General features: G+C 39.9%; 1 pseudogene; it reads left to right on the plus strand.

Annotated features, from left to right (window-relative positions):
- Window positions 1-9,756: 9,756 nt before the first annotated feature.
- On the plus strand, window positions 9,757-10,422 carry LOC143685781 (U2 small nuclear ribonucleoprotein B'' pseudogene; annotated as a pseudogene).
- The last annotated feature ends 11,288 nt before the right edge of the window (window positions 10,423-21,710 follow it).

Raw genomic sequence — 21,710 nt, forward strand, 5'->3', positions numbered from 1 at the left:
AATAAAGTTAAGTATGCCTGTTTAACTGTTAGCCAGTGTGTTACCTAGGTATAGTAAGAGTTTAATGCTTGCTTAATTATTAATCTGTGTTAAGAGTTTAATGCTTTTTAAATTGTTAATTGGTATATTCGGTCTAGCTATTAATTGGTGTGCTAAGTAAATATAGTAAGTGTTAAGTATCTGTTTAAATTTGTTAGTTGTTATGTTCCTGCATTTTGTATTGCTTAATTGTACCTAATTGGTTAATGATTGCAAAACAAAATTCTTTTAAAATGGGAAACTTTAGGCTGTATTTAAAATTGGAAAGATTTTAGTTATGAATTATGAGAAACAGGTTTATTTCTGTAACACGCTCTGGCCTCAATGTGTTTTAAGAATAGGGGAGAGATGGCCTGAGATTGGTTCTATCTGTGTGATTAGTATGTTTGTGTACCTCTAGTATATCTTTCATCTCTGTGATAGCTGCTATTTTTCTATTTATTCTTTCAAATTCTCCTTTATGCTCTTTTAGCATCATCTTGATCTCCTTTATGCCATTGGCGCACCCATTGAATTTATTTAGTAGAATTGTGTGGACATCTTTTATTGGTTGTTCCAAAGTCTGTGTGTCTCCTTTGGTGTTTTAATTTGGTCATTAGGCTGGGCTATATCTGTCAGCATGTTCATATGCTTTGTGATTTTTGGTTGACTTTGAGGCATTTAATTGTCTTGATAGGGTTATTGTGGAAGCTGATTTTCCTCACCTGTCTAAGGTTTTCTATTTGCAGGATGGGCGTGGGGTGGGGCATAGTGGCTGGTGGCGGCGTGCAGTGCAGGGTTATGTTTGTGGATGGGGGCACTATATCGGTGCCCAGAAGTGTGCAGTGTGGGGCACATTGTTGTGGGGGAGCAGTGCGGGGCCATAGAGTCAGGTGTAGCTCAGACAGGCCTTGGAGCACAGGGGCAGGGTTTGGCACAGGGGACGCAGAGACAGGGCATAGTGGGTGTGTGGGGCATGGGTGGATGGGGTGTGGGGGGGCGTGGCACAGAGAGTGGGAGGGCGTGGCATGGGTACATGGGCAGGGCAGGGTGCAGGGGCATGGACAGGGCTCAAGTGTGCGTGTGCACAGAGCACGGGGTCGTGAGGATCAGGCATAGAGCTTGGGGTGCAGAGGTGGAGGTGCAAGGGGTGGGATATGAGTGTGTGTGTGTGCAAGGGGTGGGTGAGCGAGGGTTGGGGATCGGGGCACAGGTGTAGGGGGTGGGGCGCAAGGTGCTGGGGTCAGAGGAGCAGGTGGGCGAGTCATGGGGGGCTTGGCATGGATGCACATATGAGCGTGTGCAGGTGGGGATGGGGCAGGGGTGCGTGGGGCGTGGGGCCACAGAGTGAGGTGCATGTGTGCACATGCATGGGGTGGAGGTGGGTGGGTCTTGGGTGAGTGGGGCATGGGAGACAGAGCATTCAAGGAGCGTGGCTTGGCTTACTTCTTTGTCCCTGCCTCCCCGTCCATGTGCTCCTGAGGCTCCGGGCCTCCATTTAGAAAGGGGTGCGTTATGCTCTTTGCCCTAGCTGGATGCTCTCCAGTTCTCTGCATCTCAACAACTCCACTTTTTCATACAGGACCTCCCTATGTAATGTAGGACAACCTGGAACCACTGTTCTGGTTGTTTTTCTGTCCCTTCTCTAGCTTGGAGCATGGGTGAACGCGGCCTGCCCTAATCTGCCATCTTCCTGGAAGTCTCCCTAGGATGAATGTTTAAATTGAACAAATGCAATTTTATTTTTCTTAGATATGTTCTCCCTAAATTCATACAAGCTTGCTGACAAAATAAGCTAGTAAGATAAGTCCATTCTCAAAATTCCTCTAAAATTAGCCTAACTAGAAAGGCTGCATAAACTGGGCAATGTGTCTGTTAACAATAACATTCATATACTATACTGAAATAAGACTATGCTGATGCTTGAAATATATCATATTTAAGGAATCAGTTAGGTTTAGTAGAAAATTGGTCCAACCCAACTTTATGAAGAGCAGCCCCAAGACCAAAGAACGTGTTAGGCGGAAAGGTAGGCATGGCTTTTATTGGGACTTATAAACAGGAGAAGATCCTTCCTGGTGGCAGCTGTCTGGAAAATGGAAGTCAGTGCCCTGCAAAAACATCAGGGAGTGCAAGGCACAGCTTATCAGAGTTTAGGACAGAGATAGTCCACAGGCTGTGAGAACAGTGTTTCAGCAGGTTCTCATGACACAGAGCTCTGGGGGCTTGTTATCAACCATGATCAAGGGAGAGGAGTTTTAATATCTTGTTTATGAAACCATCTGGATATTCTTCCCCCTTTCCCCCCTGCCCCCCAAGAGGTATGATGACCTTTAATTTCTGTCCTGGTCACTGTAGACAGCTACATGCAGTAACTTATTCTCACTATGCAGGGGGCCTGGGCTCCACAGAAATATAAATGAGATTTTTCATAACTTTGATTACATGGATTTAAAAGAATCTGGCTGTTTTGGTTACTTTGCCATTTGTTACCTGAGTATTTGGAGAAATTTGAATTTGTAGTGGCTATGGCAATGTCAATCAGTTCATTTTGATTAGTAAGTACTGTCATGAATAGGAAAGATGTATTTCTTAGCTTCAAAAAGTTTATCTTGTGGTTAGAATATACTTGTGCCAGGGCATAGGATAAGGAAGTAGTGATAAAGGAATAAAAATGCAGGAAGAACTTGAAAAGCAGATAAAAAAATAACTGAAAAAAAAACTCATAAAAGAGATGACACTTGTAAGACTTTTAAATAAGAAAGCAGCATCTAAATAAATAGGGCTCTGAACTGGGTTTTTTTTTTTTAAGCCATAACTTAATTTTGTAAACTAACATATTCCTGATATTATTTAACACTTAGAAACAATGTTGAGAAAAATTTGAGCTTTTTTCTGAATATAAATCCCGTAAGTATTGAAAAACCGATTATATTTAAAACTTAGGGTCCTCTGATCTTTGAAGGTAGTGCTGGATAAGACTCAGAAAGTTTAGGCATATTGTAATCATTCGTGTGTTGTGAGTATAAAGTATATAAATGCTTGACTGTATTCCAGTCCCCAAGGATCAATATCTTCCTTCCATTATTTGGCAGCATATCTCTTCTCCCCTTCACGAATACTGTTATTGGAAGGACGTACGCATGCTCAAAGAGATTCGTGAATTTGTTATCAAATTTATTTCTGATTAAATGAAGTCTGGATTATTTTTGTCCATACTTAGATGATCATATTCTCTGATTAAAGTAGAATTTTGTTTGTTGTTTTAAAAAGTTTGTGAAAGTGAATTTTGTTTAATTCTGACTACAAGCCCTGAATGAATATGGAAAATTTTAGGTTTATAGAGGTGTATTCTATCGGTCATGGGCAATGCTGACCAAAATTTGATAAGCCTGTTTATGACTTTTTAAAAAAACTTTTGTGTCAAATCATGTATTTATACAAGACTAAAGTTCAGTTTTCTTTCTGTTAAAATAATACTCTGCCTAGAAGACAAAGATTTTGCATCAGAATATTATCCTTGTTAATGTTTATGTTGATCTGATCATCTTTATTTCAGAAGACAAGACTTCACACTTTTAAAAGAAGACTGTTACAAAGGATTTGTTCTTTCACCTGTAAAAGTGAGGTGCTAAAATAGTTTAACATATTACATAGGAGGTGTTTGGAAAGTATTGCAATAATTAAAAGGGATTTTCTATCCTTCTGTTACTTAAATTTTTGTGGGTGAAATGTTATCCATATATTTCAAGATTGTATGAAATTCCTAAAAACTTGACAATGTTCTCACTCTCCGTGTGATATCCTGATACTGATCTCTGTGTTAGTCAATGGTACGATGTTGTTAGTCACGGTTTTAGTTATTCTTTTTTTTAAAAAAAGCCATAAATCATGGAAACAACCAATTTTACTCGTCAGTCACACTTCTTTGCTCTAATACTTCTCTAAAAAATATATGTGGCCAGTTGTAAGTCAGAACTTCATCTGCAAAAATAAAAAGGACTTTAAAAGAGAAACAAGACAGATAAGTTATATTTTATTTGTTAATTAATGTAACTGGTAAATGTGTAAAGTTGAAACAGGACAAATCCTCTGCTATGGTGAGTTAATAGCAGTCATCTGTCGGATGTTTTTATTTCTGAAAGCAGCTTCATTTAAAAATGCTTATAAGAAAATTAGGGTTTAGATTATCAACTCGTATAGCAGTCACATTTATTCTTGAGCTTTAAGTGTTATTTCTAAATTCTGAGATACTTTGCTCTTTGTATAACCTGGTAGTTCCCTGGAACTTTAAGTATCTTTGTGACACCTGAGACTCAGAGTTAATTCTTCAGTTACTGAAGAAATGTCAGCATTCCTCCATTCAGCAGCTATTAAAGAAACTGAAAAAGAGATCAGACACTGATTAGAGATGTGAATGAAGCTAATCTGATTAAGACTGAGGTAAATATAGGGGAAAAGAGAAATTTGTCTGTGTTTTTAAACTTTAACTTTCTCTTGGGAACAACGAAATTATCTAAAATTGAGACTGTTGATGACTGTGGACTTTGGCCCTATACGTGATGCCTGACGAATGCAGGTGGCTGAAGGATGCACTGACTGAGAAGCAGATTGGTGAACGATGGTGTACACTTATGAACGAATATTGTGCTGCTACAAAAGGAATGAAGTCGTGAGGCATGCAATGATGTGAATGAATGTGTGGGACATTTGGTGAGACAAAATAAGTCAGAAACGAAAGAACAATTATAATATGGTCGCCTTTAGAAAATGCTTATAAGAAAATAGGGGTCTAGGTTGTCTGCTTTTATAGTAGAAAAAAAAAACTTTAACTTTTGTGTGAGACCAAAAGAAGAGATATTTATTGTGCCCAAAATTTAAATTTTCCATAGCACATTAATTTAATATCTCAAATCAGTTTATTTAAACAACTTATTCAGCTTTATTTAACATAGAAGCTAAAATAAGGAATAAAATCTTGATATCTTATACAAAGTAATGTTATATCCTAATGCATTTAAAAGTATTTTGGCAAGAAATAAAAAAAATATTTGCAAAGTCCCTTGAGAGACTTGAGAAAAAGTATAACTTCTAAACTTCCCAATATGGGGAATTCCTGCTATTCTGTTAAACAATAAGGGTTCCCAATTTAATAAGCTAAGCCCTTCATCTTGAGGCTTGCCCTTATGGAACTTATTTCTATAATGGCAAAGCTGAGCCTACTTAAAATTAATGCCTATGAGTCATCCCCAGAGAATCTCTTTTGTCATTCAGAGGTGGTTTCTCTCTCTCCAAGCCAAACTCTGACCTCCCTGCTCCATGGCGTATGTGTCCCCATGTGGGACATGACTCCCAGGGATAAGCTTGGCCTTGGCAACGTGGGACATGACTCCCAGGGATAAGCCTGGAATTGGTATCATGGGATTGGTTGACCAAAAGAGGGAAAAAGAAATAAATAGAGTCTTGATGCCTAAGAGATTTCATACTGAGTTGAGAGGTCAGTCTGGAGGTTATTCGTATGCAAGTTTCAGCCAGATATTGCAAATTGCCGTAGTATGGCCATCCCCACCCAATAGTGTTCCTGAAAACTCTGAAGGATACTCTGGGATCTAAAAAGTTTACACTTAGTTTGTTTTTCAGAGACCTAAACCCTCTGGATTGTTCCAATGCCAGATAAGCTCTGAAACCCATAAGTTCTGGTCTTTCTAAGAACAAAAATCAGTTTCATCCCTCTCCTCCAAAATGTCAACGTCCCTTTTTCAGCATGAAGAAGTTAGAAGAGTTATGACCCAGACATCCCTCAAGATTGAGAGAAAATTATCAAATGAGAGGGAAGAATTATAACCAATAAGTTGGGATTTAAGGGATGGTTATGATTACTGAATTGTTATATAGATATTCCTTTTCATTTTCTAGTATATGAGAATGGACAGAGGGAAATACCTGATATAGCTGAACTATAATCCAGCTGACTTAATCTCTGATAATGATTGTATAGCTTTTTTATTAATTTAATTTTATTTTTTTAAATACAAAAAACCCAAATAAACGCAAACATTTCTATTTTGATGATTCCGTTCTACATATATAATCAGTAATTCACAATATCATCACATAGTTGCATATTCATCATGATCATTTCTTAGAACATTTGCATCAATGCAGAAAAAGAAATAAAAAGACAACAGAAAAAGAAATAAAATGAAAACAGAAAAAAAAATTATACATACTATACCCCTTACCCCTCCCTTTCATTGATCACTAGCATTTCAAACTAAATTTATTTTAACAAACTATTATTTATTTTTATTCCATATGTTCTACTCGTCTGTTGACAAGGTAGATAAAAGGAGCATCAGACACAAGGTTTTCACAATCACACTGTGAAAGTTATATCATTATTCAATCATCATCAAGAAACATGGCTACTGGAACACAGCTCTACATTTTCAGGCAGTTCCCTCCAGCCTCTCCATTACTTCTTGACTAACAAGGTGATATCTACTTAATGCATAAGAATAACCTCCATGATAACCTCTCGACTCTGTTTGGAATCTCTCAGCCACCGACACTATGTCTCATTTCACTCTTCCCCCTTTTGGTGGAGAAGGTTTTCTCAATCCCTTGATGCTGAGTCTCAGCCCATTCTGGGATTTCTGTCACACGTTACCAGGAAGGTCCACACCCCTGGGAGTCATGTCCCATGTAGACAGGGGGAGGGTGGTGAGTTTGTTTGTTGTGTTGGCTGGAGAGAGAGGCCACATCTGAGCAACAAAAGAGGTTCTCTTGGGGGTGACTCTTAGGCCTAATTTTTAAAGTAGGATTGTATAACTTTTATCTTGTGCCCTTTGATTGTAAAACCTTGTGGCTAACCTTCATTTGTACACATTTATCCTGTTTTTAGACTTCAGAGTCTTTTGATCACTAAAGACGGCCCCCTAATGTTTATTAATGAAGGGTCTTGGGTCAGCCCAGAACTAACCCACCCCAAGTCCAAAGTTATATTGATAACCAAAGCTGGATCTAACCAAAATGGGCCTTCCTGACATGTGGGGTAACTCAGACTTTAACCTACAAGTCACCTATACCTCATATAACTCTAAAAATTGTGTCCATCATCATATTAAGGCTGTCATTTTCTTACATACTTTCTCTGACTAAGCATATAATCAATCTGTACATACTCAATAATTAGATCACTTCTAATTACGTTATCTGGAGCCCTTGTGCTTATTATCCTTAAACCTGCCCACCTTTTGTTATACTATAAAACTATCAGAATCACTGCAGTTCAGGGAGCCAGATTTTGGGCCGATAGGCCATCTGCTCTCCCACTTTGTACCTAGCAATAAACTCTTTCTCTCTTTGAAACTCTGGTGTCTCAGGAATTGGTAATTTGAGTGCACTGGGCAGAAGAATCCACTGCCTTTGTCCAGTAGCAAATTTGAGTAGGTGACCATAGAAATCGAAGATCTCAGCTTGACTTTTTGCTGCCATAGGGTAAGTACCAAGAAGTGATGGCTAAAAGTTTTGATAATGGATGGTGCTGGTGGTAACACAAAGTTGTGAGTGTTGAATTGTATACCTGCAAATGATTGGAAAGGGAAACTTTATGTTGTATGGTATAACAAAAATTTTTTTAAATGCATATAACTGGACAACATAGAGAGTGAATGCTAATGTAATTTAGGGACATTAGTTAGTAGTATAATAATGGTTCAACAGTTGTAATAAATGTAACACACTAATACAAAATATTATTAATAAGGAGAACTGCATGTGTGAGGAGAGGAATATTTGGGGGCTCTGTTACTAACTGCCGGATTTTTCTGTAAACCTACACCTCCTCAAAAAAAATAATTAAAAAAAATCAAGAAGCCATAAAATAAGACTGATAAATTGTGCTCCGTGAAAATAAGTTCTGGTTTAAAAACAAAGAAACAAACATTAAAAAAGAAAGAGAATATCAAGAATTCAACTTGGAGAAGTTGAATTTCTCCCCGTTCTCACCACTCCCTGAAGGGGGCTTTGCAGATACTTTCCAGTCACTGATCGAATCACTTGGGGATTCATTGGGGCATCACTCTGGACAAACCAGCAAAATCTCATGTCCTACCTGAGATTCTAAGTACTTATGGTGTTCAATCAAAAGAGAGCCTCTTTTGTTGCTCAGATGTGGCCTCTCTCTCCAGCCAACACAACGAGCAGTCTCACCACCCTACCCCTCTAAAAAAAGAAAGAGAGAGCAAGGAAGAAAGAAAAGGAAGGGAGGAAGCCAAGAGATAAACTCCAAGCTGGAAAAAAAGTATTTGTAACTCGCATCATAGTAAAGGACTTACCTCATTAATATGTAAAGAACTCTCAGAAATCAAAAAGAAAATGACCAACAATAGAATAGAAAAAATGCTCAAAGGATATGGTAGAGTACCGAATATGGCTTCCCAAAAGTGGGAACTGGTTAGGGAAGGATAAACCCTTAATCTTTGACATTTCCCTGATAGAAGTGTCTTTTTGTTATTCATGGTGGGCCCAGGACCACCTCTCATAGTTCATATGCTAGCGTGATGTCAGGGTGGGGCCAGCCACACCGGAAAGACCACCTTGCAACTAGTTGCTCCAGATTTTTACCAACACCAGTAGTCTTTAATTTTAGCCAATCCAGTGTGTGTGTGTGTGTGTGTGTGTGTGTGTGTGGTAGTGGTATTGTTTCAATTTACATTTTCCAAATGTAACATTTAGAATGTTTCATGCGCTTACTTGCCCTCTGTGTGGCTGTTAAAATCTTTTGTACAATTTTTAATTGTTTTTTTTCTTCCTCATAGCGTTTTTGGAGTTCTCTATGCAGTCTTAATAAAAACCCCTTATCAATTATATAATTTGGAAACATTTTCCCCCAGTTTGTGGCTTATCTTTTCATTCTCTTGATAGTGTCTTTCAGTGAGCAGAAGTTTTTGAGATGAATGAAGGCCAATTTATCTTTTTTTTTCCTTTGGGGAATCCATGGTTTTAATATTGTATCTAAGAAATGTTCCCCTGTGCTTTCTTCTATGTCTTACATAGTTTTAGATTTTATACATAGATCTATGATCCATTTTGAGTTAGTTTTTATATGTGGTACAAGGTATGATCCAAAGTTCATTTTGATTGCAAATGGATGTCCAGTTGTTCCTATATCATTTGTTAGAGAGACTGTCCTTTCACCAGTGACTTCTCTTTGCACCTTTGTTTATATATGTGTGGGTCTATTTCTGGAATCTCTGTTCTGTTCCATTGTTCTATTTGTCTGTCTTTATGCCAGTACCACACTGTTTTGATTAGTCATTTTATAATAAATCTCAAAATCTGATAATATTTATTCTCAAACTTTATCCTTCTTTTTCAAAATTATTTTGGCTTTTCTTGGCCCTTTGAATTTTCATATACATTTTTAAAGCAGTTTGTCCATTTTTACAAAAAGAGTCTTCTGGGATTTTTATTGAAATTGCATTGACTCTATAAATCAGTTTGGGGAGAACTGACATCTAACAATATTGAGTATTCTGACCCATGAATATGGTATATCTCTCCATTTATTTAGGTGTTCATCTCAGCAATGTTTTGTAACTTTTAGTACACTTTCCATGATAAACCTTGGTATGTCTTTTGGTATTTAAATCATGTGAATATATTACCTATTAAAAATTAAATTAAGGAGACACTGTGCAGGCCTCAGGTTATTTGGATAATTTAAATGAAAGCATGGCTATCAGACCCAATCATGCAATTTATATCAGCAATACGAATGACAAAATTAAAAAAAAAGAACTGAAAAGATACCTGTATGCCCTGTTTTCTCAATTTGACCATGTGGTAGATTTTGTAGCTTTAAAGACTATTAAGATGAGGGGGCAGGTTTTTGTTACATTTAAGTAACTGGGCTTATCCACAAATCCCTTGAGACAACTACAAGGATTTCCATTTTATGGTAAACCAATGCAAATCTAGTAGGCATAAACAGATTCTGATATAATATCTAAAATGCATGGCACATTTTCCGACAAAGAAATGAAAAAAGCCAAACTGTGGAACAGACTGCAACAACTGCAAACCAAAAACCTGGTCTGGGAATACCAAATCCAACTCATGCCCAAGGAAATACAGCACCAAATCCCCACGTTCCTGATTATCCTCCAAACCATATTTTATTCCTTAATAACTTACCAGAAGAGACTAACAAGATGACGTTATCCATGCTGTTTAATCAGTTCCCTGGTTTTAAGGAAATCTGTTTGGTACCTGGAAGACATGACATTGCTTCTTGTTGAATCTGAAAATGATGGACAGGCTGGTGCCTCCAGGGATGGGTTCCAAGGATTTAAGATCCCACCACCCTATGCCATGAAGGTCACCTACACCAAGAAATAACATTTGGAACAGTCTTCTCTAAAGGACTTGGTGTTATTTATAGTGTTCGTTTTGATAACATTCAAGTCAGGCCATTTTTAATAGTTGAGGAGAGGACTTAGCGAAAACAAAATTTTTGTGAAGGACTTAAAAATCGTCCAGTCTTTCTTTAGCCTTAGTGAGCTGTGGAATACAAAGGCCTGAATTTTGTACAATAAACTTTTATTTGTATTTTAAAAAAATAAAGGAAGAAAGTGAATTTTAAAATAAAAGTTGTACTTCAGGGGCTGTGTCCACCCCTTCCCAGCACAGACAGTTCTGAAGAGGGTAACTTATGCTGAGATCCCAGAAGCCAGGTTAATGAGGGTAGCTTCCTCCCTGGAGAGCTTCCCTGGCCACTCTGTTTGTCTGTCTATCTTGCTTGCTCTCACTTCTCTTTTCATAAGAATCACTGCTTCTGTTTTTTGGCGAAATCTCTTCCTGCTGTCCCACGCCTGGCCATGATTGAAGCACTGAACCACATCTGCTCCATCATGTATCTTATTTGTTGAAAAGATGATCGTGTGTTGTACGCTAAAACGATATTAATGTCTACACACTACTAATGAGCACTCTGAGGAAATCAAGAAAAAAAATTCCATTTTCAATAGCAACCAAAAGAATCAGATATCTAGGAATTAATTTAACAAAAAACACAAAAGACTGATACAAGAAACTACAAGACATTGCTAAAAGAAATCATGGAAGACCTAAATAAATGGGAGGGCATACCATGCTCATGGACTGGAAGACTAAATACAGTTGAGATGTCAATTCTACCCAAATTTATTTATAGATTAAATGCAATATCAATTAAAATCCTAACAACCTATTTTGCAGAAATAGAAAAATCAATAACCAAATGTATTTGGAAGGGCAGGGTGCCCCAAATACCTAAAAATATCTTGAGAAAGAAAAATGAAGTGGGAGGTCTCATACTCCCTGACTTTAAAGCATATTACAAAACTACAATGGTCAAAAACAGCACAGAGGGGTACTGGCATAAAGATAGATATACTGACCAATGGAATGGAATAGACTGTTCAGACCCTCTCATCTATGGACAACTGATCTGTGATAAGTCAGTCCAGTCATCCTCCTGGGACAGAGCAGCCTCTTCAATAAATGGTGCTGTTGGAGAACTGGATATCCATATGCAAAAGAATGAAAGAGAATCCATATTTCATACCTGACACAAAATTAACTCAAAAGGATCAAAGATATAAACAGTAGAGCAAAGACTATAAAAAGTTTTAGAAGAAAATATAGGGAAATATCTTATAAATCTTGTGATAGGAGGTGGTTTCTTAGACCTTACATCGAAAGCACGAGTAATGAAAAAAGTAAAAGATAAATGAGATCTTCTCAAAATTAAACACTTTTGTGCATTAAAGAACTTTGTCAGGAAAGTAAAAAGGCAGCCTTCATAATGGGAGACAATATTTGGAAACCACATATCAGATAAGCGTTTAATATCCAGAATATATAAAAAGATTCTACAATTCAACAACAAAAAGACAGCCCAATTTAAAGATGGGCAAAAGACATGAACAGATGCTTTTCAGAAGAGGAAATACAAATGGCTAAAAGACATATGAAAAAATGCTCAACTTCACTGGCTATTAGGGAAATGCAAATCAAAAGCACAATGAGATTTCACCTCACACCCACTAGAATGGCCCTTATCAAAAGAGCAGAAAACTACAAGTGCTGGAGAGAATGTGGAGAAAGAGGCACACTTATCCACTGTTGGTGGGAATGTAAAAGGGTGCAACTGCTCTAGAAGACAGTTTGGCAGTTCCTCAAGAAGCTAAGTATAGAATTGCCATATGACCCAGCAATCCCATTACTAGATATATATTCAGAGGAACTGAAGGCAAGGACACAAAGGACATTTGCTACACCGATGCTTATTGCAGCCTTATTTACAATTGCCGAGAGATGGAAAAAGCCCAAATGTCCACCAATGGCAGAGCGGCTAAACAAGCTGTGGTATATACATACAACGGAATATGACACACCTGAAAATAGAATAAAGTCATGAAGCATGTAACAATGTGGATGAACTTTGAGGCCATTATGCTGAGTGAAATTAGCCAGAAACAAAAGGACAAATACTATATGGTCTCACTATGTACTAATATCAATGAGTGAATTTTGAGAGTTAAAGTTTAGAACACAGTTTTTCAGGAGATAGAAAGTCGAGATTGGGCAATTGGTACTGAAGGAGTATAGAATGTGCAACAGGACTGATTGTAAAAATTCAGCAATAGGTAGCACAGTACTCTCTGATGGTAGCAGATAATATAAGTCACTGAATGAAGGTGAATGTGAGTATAGTTGAGGGAGAAGGGCTGGGGGCACGTATGACACCAGAAGGAAAGATAGAAAGTAAAGATTGAGAGTTATCACTTAGGAATGCCTAGAGTGGACAATGATGGTGATTAAATATACAAATATAAGAATGTTTTTGCATGGAGAACAAATGAATGTCAACGTTGCATCCTATTGAAAATGGGATGATACGCAGGGAAAAATACAATCAAGGCAAGCTAGGGTCTATAGTCAACAGTAACATTGTAATATGCGCCCACTGAATGTAACAAAGGCAATATGCCAAAACTAATGGGGAAGGAATATGGGATTATTTGCAGAAGAAAAGGAAATGTCTTCATGTAGATTGTGGTGGCAAAGGCATGGCAATGTGATTATACCAGGAACCATCAATATTTTACTTAGGTTGGATTGTATGCTGTGTGAATAAAACTTTTAAAATGAACAGAGAAAAACAAGTGCTGGAGGAAATGTGGGGAAAGAGATGTACCTATTCACTGGTGGTAGGGAAGCTGAAAGGTGCAGCCCCTGGGAGGGCAGTGTGGTGATTCCACAGGAGGCTAGGGGTGGGGTTGTCATATGAGCCTGCAACCCTATGGCTCAGTCTACCCCTGGAGAAACTGAGTGTGAGGACACGAATGGACATTTGCACACTGATGTTCCTGGCAGCAGTGTTGGTGATTCACAATGAATGGAGGTGACCTAAGGATACAACAACTAAGGAATGGAAAGGAGAACTGTGGTACATACATACAACAGACTATTGAGTTGCTACAAGAAGGTATGAAGTTGTGAGACATGCAACTAAATGAACGAACCTTAAGGACAGTACATCGAATAACACGGCAGAAACAAAAAGACAAATATCATCATGCTTCACTCATCTGGACTAATGATAATATACAAAATCAGAAAATCGAAGTCAAGAGCATGGGTTATCAGGTTGGGGCCTATTACAAAGGGTTCTAGATTGTAAATTGCAGCAGTCACATCTATTCTGGAGTTACAACTATTATTTCTAAATTCTGAGATACTGAATTATTTGTGTATAACCTGGTTGTCTCCTGAAACTTTAGGTCTTTGTGTGACACTTGAGACTCAAAGTTAGAGCTTTGACACTATGAAAGTCAGCATAACCCCCTTCAGCAACTGTTTAAAACGTTGAAAAAATAATCAGACCTTGAGTAGAGATATGAATTAAGCTGATCTGGATAAGACTAAGGTAAATCACAATACTGAATAAAGAATGAAATGGCCCATATTTTCAAACTTCAACTTCTGTGTGAGACCAAAGGAAGAGATGTTTATTTGGTGCAAAAATTGTATTTTGGAGCACATTATCTGATTTAACTTGTATGGTCAGTTTATTCTAATCACATCGAATCTTGAATAGAGGATGAGATCTTGTTTGTACAGGTTAGTGTGATGCCCTGACACATCCCAGAGTAATTTAGGCAGAAAATATTTAAAAAGTATTTGCAAAGTCCCCTTGAGGGACTGGGGAGAAAGGAGGAAATATTCAACTTCCCCATCTGGGGAATTTCTGATATTCTTATTAGGAATATTAATTCCTAATATTAATTAATAAGGAAACTTATTAGGAATAAACTTATTAGAAAATAAGGAAACTTATTCCTGAGAAGGAGAAGCTAAGTCTGTTTATAATTATGCCTAAGAGTCATCCCCAGAGAACTTCTTTTGTGCTTAGATGTGGCCTTTCTCTCTAAGTCAACTCAGCAGGTGAACTCACTGCCTTCACCCTCTACATGGGACATGACTCCCAGGGGTGTAAATTTCCCTGGCAACGTGGGACGTGACTCTGGGGATTAGCCGGGATTCAGCATCTGGAATTGAGAAAGCCTTCTTGACCAAAAGGAGGAAGAGAAAAATGAGACAAAACAAAGTTTCAGTGGCTGAGATGTTTCAGAGTCGAGAGGTTATCCTGGAGGTTATTTTTATGCATTATATAGATATCCCTTTTTAGCTTGCAGTGTATTGGAGTGGCTAGAGGGAAGTACCTAAAACTGTTGAACTGTGTTCCAGTAGTCCTGATTCATTAAAATGATTGTATAACAATACAGCTTTTGCAATATGAATGTGTGATTGTGAAAACCTTGTGGCTGATGCTTCCTTTATCCAGGGTATGGACAGATGAGTAAACAAAATAAGGACAATAAATAGATAAATAATAGTGGCGGGGGGGTAGATGGATAAGGAATAAAAAAAATTTGGATAAATTGTAATACTAGTGGTCAATGAGAGGGAGAGGTAATAGGTATGGAATGTATGAAGTTTTTCTTTTTATTTCTTTTTCTGGAGTGATACAAGTGTTCTAAAAGTGATCATGGTGATGAATATACAACTATGTGGTGACAGTGTAAACCATTGTGTGACAATATCTCAATAAAACTATATTTTAAAAAATATTAATGATCCTGAATCCCCAAAACTTGTAAACATGTTTTTTTTTAAGGCAGTTCTGGTGATTTGTTTGTTCCTCATAAACACTTATTTCTATAGTACAATTCTGAGATTAAATAGAGGCACACAGCTATAATTTCCACCACAGTTTGCTCTGAGGATAAGGGGCTGAGCGGGTGTGTTTGTGTCACTGTGAATAAGCTGTGCAGGGGTCCTATCAGTTGAGATCTGATCCCCAGGCTTGATGGCCAAGGCTCACGGTGCAAGAGATAGAGTGAACCAAATGCAAGAAGCTAAATGCTCTTTTAGTTCACTGCAGTGCTATGAGTGTCCAATTCTCCCTAAATCCCAAGGGGCCGAGGCTGGTTTTACCTACTGGTTCACGGGGAAGGAAAAGTGTCAGCTCAAACCATGCCCAGGGATTCAGTTCATTCTGTGGTAGGGCCTGAAGTGGCCCAGATATGCCTGCCTTTTGCCCTGGAGTAAGTAATAAATGCAAGTTATAAGATTACTGTTTACACCAGTTTTTTCTTGATTCTCCCGTAAAGGGACCCTGTCCAACATCTAAGAAGGGAGAGAGGCACAGGTGGGGATTATCTGCTGTAACGCAGGTAAGAAAGTCAGCCTGCAAGGTCAAGGGAGAGGTAATAGCACTCTACCGAATCCTGCAGGGGGCGGGGTGGGGGGAGAGGGGGTTGGGGGAATAAGTAGAGAAAGATACCAGCCTGGACCCAACCAAAGGGAAGGCCTGGAACCAAGAGTCCACCCAGCAGTACACAAGGGCCTAACACACAGAAAAGCTCTGCCCGTGACTTTCACAGGTCTACCACACTGTCAGCCTATCTTTTTTTTTTTTTTTTAAGTAATTTCTCCACGGTAGCACAAAGCACCCTGGCCCTAGGTTGGAGCTAGGATTATCTGCTTCAAACCCAGGCAGAATGAAGACTTCTGAATAACTTGGCAGAAAATGTACAAGGAAGAAGCAGGTCTACACTGGGTAACCCAAGGTTTTAGAAACAGAGAGTGCCAACAAGTGAGCAAAGGTAGTACCTAACACAAAAAGGTGAAGGAAAGACAGAACCGGGAACAACAGCAGCAGGGTCTGCAGGCCACATCTTCCTTACTGCGATCTCTTGCCTGATTGGCAGGTGACGGAGCATCTCATGAGGCTTCTGCTCCTAGTCATTCTCATCTCTAATCTGGTTCATTTATTCACCTTGAGCAAATCACCCGGGTATCTGCTTTGTCTGATACTTGTCAGCTGGTGCATGCTGTCCCCATCAGGCAGTGCGATTCCCGGCACTCTCAGCCCACTGGACCACAGCAGAACACTTCACGCCACAGCAGCTTATTATCCTCAAACAGACCTTCATTGCCAGGCATTCCATGAGAGCCACCAGGGAAAGTCAGCAAGCCAAAACCATCTCCTCCGCCATTTTTAAAAATTCTCCCTCAAAGGTCATGTTGTGGTGCTGCATGAAGACTCCAACGCCGTTGAACTTGCCTTGGGCAAACTCTCCCTCATACCCTCCTTCCACTCTCCACAATATTCTTTCCCATGGGAGTAGGAGAAGAAAACTTCTGCCAAGGTCATGGTGACAGTGTACAGAAGAAAAGGATGGAAACTGGGTGCTCAGGGCTCTCCAGGGACTCGGCCCCTGAGGTAGAGATGGGAGGTCTGGATTTGGGACCCCCGAGGGCAGCCGGCCTCCAGCCAGCCAACCTGGGCTCTGCCTTTCAGGGCGACCATCACGCCCAGGCTCCAGGCATCAGCAGCAGGGCCCTTTGCTCCACCGGGGTCTCCCCAACACCAGGGTGTCCACAACCTCTGCCAGCCCCTTCCCTGCTTGACGCAGCCATGCCGAGCCAAACATGTGTTTTCTAAACATCTCAAAATAAGACACATATAAGAAAAACACCAAAATATTGTAGAGGCATTGACCACAAATAGAAAGCAAACAAGTTGAGAAAACTGTGTTTTTGTTGTAATGATAACTAGATGCAAGGAAATGAGATGGACTGGCTTAATGCCAGCCAGATGGGCACTACATACCAATACCCAGGGCCGACGTCACCCCAGCAAGCATCAGCTCAAGGCAGACTGGCACCCAGTTCCTGACGCCCAGCTTCCGTGTCTGCACTGTGAGATTTGCTGCGATTCCTGCCAACACGCTGCAGCCAGACTGGCACCGTCCACCACTGGTTTTGGATCCTGTACTAAGTTCTGTGTTGGACCTAACGGTGTCCACCTGCAGTTCAGCAGTGCTCGGGCTGATGGATTTTAAAGGCTCTGCCATCCCCCACCTTTAAGTGTGCTGTGTGCCTCGACCTTGCTTTTGTGCATTGGGCATATGGGCAGTTTACAACTAAGGAGGCAAATGAATTGCACTGAGCATTTAAACTAGACTCATATTGGACCTGCTTTCGAGTATTAAGTTTACTTTCAATTTCTTTCTGCTCCAGGTTTGTTACAACAGCTATATTTACACGACATTGTGCTTTTTATACACCATGGGTAAAATAGGCATCTTATTAAAATTAAAAATGTACAAGTGGAGTGTTTCCTATTTCACCATTTAAAAAATAGTAAATTGAGTGGCTTTTATTTGTGTGTGACCCTGTCATATCTTACCCCTTCCTATCCCTGGTTCTCAGTGGAGGCCTTATCAGGAAAAAAAAAAAAAAGTGCCCTAACAGTTTTAGCTCATCAGTAACTATTCAACAGTCTTACTCCTGCATGGCCAAGGATGGGGACCCCAGCTGCGCCCACCAGGCTTAAAAGGTATCACCCAGGACCGTATTTCTCCCACAACGTTGCTCTCTTCTCCCCCTCCACAGTCAGATGGTATCGAAGGAGGACACACGGTGGTTTCTCTATTCTGTGCTCCTGCCTTCCAAATACCGGTAAATAGCACAAATCTGAATCACAGCAGTTAACTGCACGAGAGAGCTGCCTGCTGGGATAAACCTCAGGAAGTGTTTTTTTCTGAGCCTCTGGGGTGGGGTGGGGGGAGGAAGGGTGGGGCCGGCAGGCGGCGGACATGTCCAAGAGCTAGGGCTCCAGGCAGGACAGGCCCCCATCTATTTCATAACTTCTGAGATCGGAAGTCAGATAAGAAGCCATTTCCCCTGGTCTGTGGCCGCCGGTAGAATTAAGCCTGGAGAGGAGATGAACAGGAGTCATCCTCAAGTCATTGGATTTGGCAGCCACCCCAATTAGAGAATGTGCCTCTACTAATGCATGGACCAGAAGCCTGAAGTTCCAGCACCTTCTGCACTGTTAAATAGCTTAAATGCGTATGATTCAGTTTCCTCACTGATAAAATGAGAATGATATGCTTACTCCACCCACTCCATAGGCTTGTTATGGAGAGCAAATGAGAGCCAGCATTTGAAAGCATGTTTAACTGGCAGAGCCCAGTAAGAACATAGCAATGCAAACACCAGTAATAAAAACGATAGTTGTTAGTCTAGCCTGCCCCACCTGAATTGCTGCCCTGTTAACTCAGCAGTGTTAATGAGCTCAAGCAGACAGGCTCAATTCAATTCCCAGTTTCCCATCAGATGGTGTCAGTGCTAGGGTGGACAGCCACAGCTGTCCTAGTGGCAGGTTACCCATGTACCAACCCACAGTGTACCACGTAAAGTCAGGTATGCTCCTGCTTTCATCAACAGGGACACAGGAATAGCCACTTCAGGAGGGTCAGCTGAAAGAGGGCAGCACTGTTCTTCCACATGAGAGACAGGCCCCAAGATGTCAGGCCTCTCTGCACTTCATGGGCTATTGTTGAAAACATTACAATGCAAGGGATAGGCTTTCCACTTTGTCAGCGTGCTAAGCTGAGCACTCCTGGAATAGGGATTACTGATAATGTCATACACCCACCTCTGAATGGGGATGGCAGTTTGCAGTCACTGGACACTTTTGAGTTAGTCTTTCTACTTGCAGCAAGGTATTGTTTTTCCAAAGGACTGTATCTTAACTCTGCTCCTTTCTGCAATTGGGAACAGAATCCAATAGGTATGTGCTTTGCCTGTTGCTGTTGCCACAAGCCCCAACCAAAGCCAATATCAGTACTGGCCATGTCCAATTTACAAGGCATGTCTGGATCCACCCCCCTTAGAGCTTGTGCCTGTGGTATAGCCTGTTTGGATTTTTCAAAGGCAGTCTGCTGGGGGACATCCCAACTCTTCCCCTTTTGAACTAACAGGCTTTAGAATTGTGCTAAGTACAGAATGAACAGTCTCCAACATCCAAACAAACCCAGGGATACCACTCATTGTTTGGGAATATAGAGGGTGGGATAATTTTGTACCTTGGCAACAACAGCAGAAGGAATAGTTTTAGTCTTACCCGACCAGACAACACCTAAAAACTGGACAGAGCATTCAGGCCCCTGCAATTTGTCTCGATTTACTGCCCATCCCTGGCTTTCAAGGTGGGTCACCACTGGGCTGGTGGAGTTCCTAGGTTTGAAAGAGAATTTAATGGTTAGCATGACATCATCAATGCAATGAAACAGAGCCACATTTTGGGGGGGATTTCCATGCTCCATTGTGGGCCTCCCCATGTGAATGCAAATGGCTGGCTGGAGGGATCTTAAGAAATGCTGAAGAACGTATTAGCAAGGTCTAGTCCAAAATGAAATTGGCCTGAGTACTTCTATCTTGGAATAAAGTAGCATTGTTTGGCACAGCTACAAACAAGGGAGAAATTACTTTGTTCAGCTGTCTGTAGTTAAGTGTCATCTGCCATATTCCGTCAGGTTTCTTTACTGGCCAAACAAGGCTATGGAAAGGACTTTATATTGGTTTGACACCAGCACTTTCATATCATTGTTTATTTTATCTAATTGCTCTGAAAGGCCTGTCAGTAAACAGGAAGAAATCTGCAAATCTCTTTTTTGTAAATCTTTCTTTCTTTTTTTTTTTTTTTTTTTTGCATGGCAGGGAAGAATTCTGCCACTGAGCCATTGTTGTACCACTCTGCAAAACTCTTTTTTAAAAATGTATTTTTATTGAGAAATCTTCACACACATACAGTTCAACCATAGCATACAATCAGCGGCTCACAATATCATCACACAGTTGTATATTCATCATTTTTAGAACATTTGCATCACTCTAGAAAAAGAAACAATAAATTGAACAAAGGAAAAAAAACATACATCCTGTACCCCTTGCTCCTCACTCTCATTGACTACCAGCATTTCAATCAACCCATTTTTTTACTCTTTATCCCCTTGTATTATTTATTTATTTTTATCCTTATTATTATTTTTAATATGCTGTATGGTGGGGATCACATTTCATTTTTTTTCCATGTGCATATTCTATTATTGCACCATCATTTGTTGAATTTTTTTGAGGGTGGTGAGGAAGTGCCCTGGTCAGGAACCAAACCCTGGTCTCCCGCATGGCCGGTGAATAATTCTACTACTGAATTACCCTTATACCCCCATCCTTATTATTATTATTTTTTACTCATCTGTCCATACCCAGGATAAAAGGAGCATCAGACACAAGATTTTCACAATCACATGGTCACAGTTGTATAGTTCTACAGTTGTCTTCAAGAATCAAGGCTACTGGAACACAGTTCAACAATTTTAGGTATTTCCCTTTACTCATGCCAATACACCATAAACTTAAAGAGGATATCTATATAATACATAAGAATAACCTCCAAGATAACCTCTCGACTCTGAAATCTCTCAGCCACTGAAATTTTTTTTCATTTCTCTTCTCCCCTTTTGGTCAAGAATGCTTTCTCAATTTCATGATGCTGGGTTCTGTCTCATCCCTGGATGTCAGGTCCCACATTGCCAGGAGATTTACACCACTGGGAGTCATGTCCCACAGAGGTGTGGGGGTGGAGGGGGAAGGCGATGAGTTCACCTGCTGAGTTGGCTTACAGAGAGAGACCACATCTGAGCAACAAAAGAGGGTCTCTGGGGGTGACTCTTAGGCGTAATTATCAGTAGACTTAGCTTCTCCTTTACAGGAATGTTTCATAGGGGCAAGGACTATTAGTCCGATCGAGGACTCGGCCTATTGAATTGGTTGTCCCTGCTGTTTGTGAGAATACTAGGAATTCCCCAGATGGGGAAGTTCAATATTTCCTCCTTTTTCTCCCAAGGGGACTTTGAAAATTCTTTTTATGCTCTGTCCAAATAACTTTGGGATATATTGGGGCATCACATTAACTTGCACAACCAACAAGATCTCATGCTCTATTCAAGATTCCATGTAATTATGGTGTTCAAGTAAACTGACCATAAAAGTTAAATTAGATAACGCTCTACCAAAATATAAATTTTTCACCAAATAAATATCTCTCCCTTTGGCCTCGCACGGAAGTTGAAGGTTGAAAATATGGGGCACATCATCCTTTACCCAATATTCGGATTTACCTTAGTCCTATCCAGATCAACTTCATTCATATCTCTACTCAAAGTCTGAGCACTTTTTCAGCTTTTTAAACAATTGTTGAATGGGGCAATGCTGACTTTCAT

This window comes from Tamandua tetradactyla, chromosome 6 (genome assembly GCF_023851605.1).
Source record: "Tamandua tetradactyla isolate mTamTet1 chromosome 6, mTamTet1.pri, whole genome shotgun sequence".
In the NCBI taxonomy this organism is placed as follows: domain Eukaryota; kingdom Metazoa; phylum Chordata; class Mammalia; order Pilosa; family Myrmecophagidae; genus Tamandua; species Tamandua tetradactyla.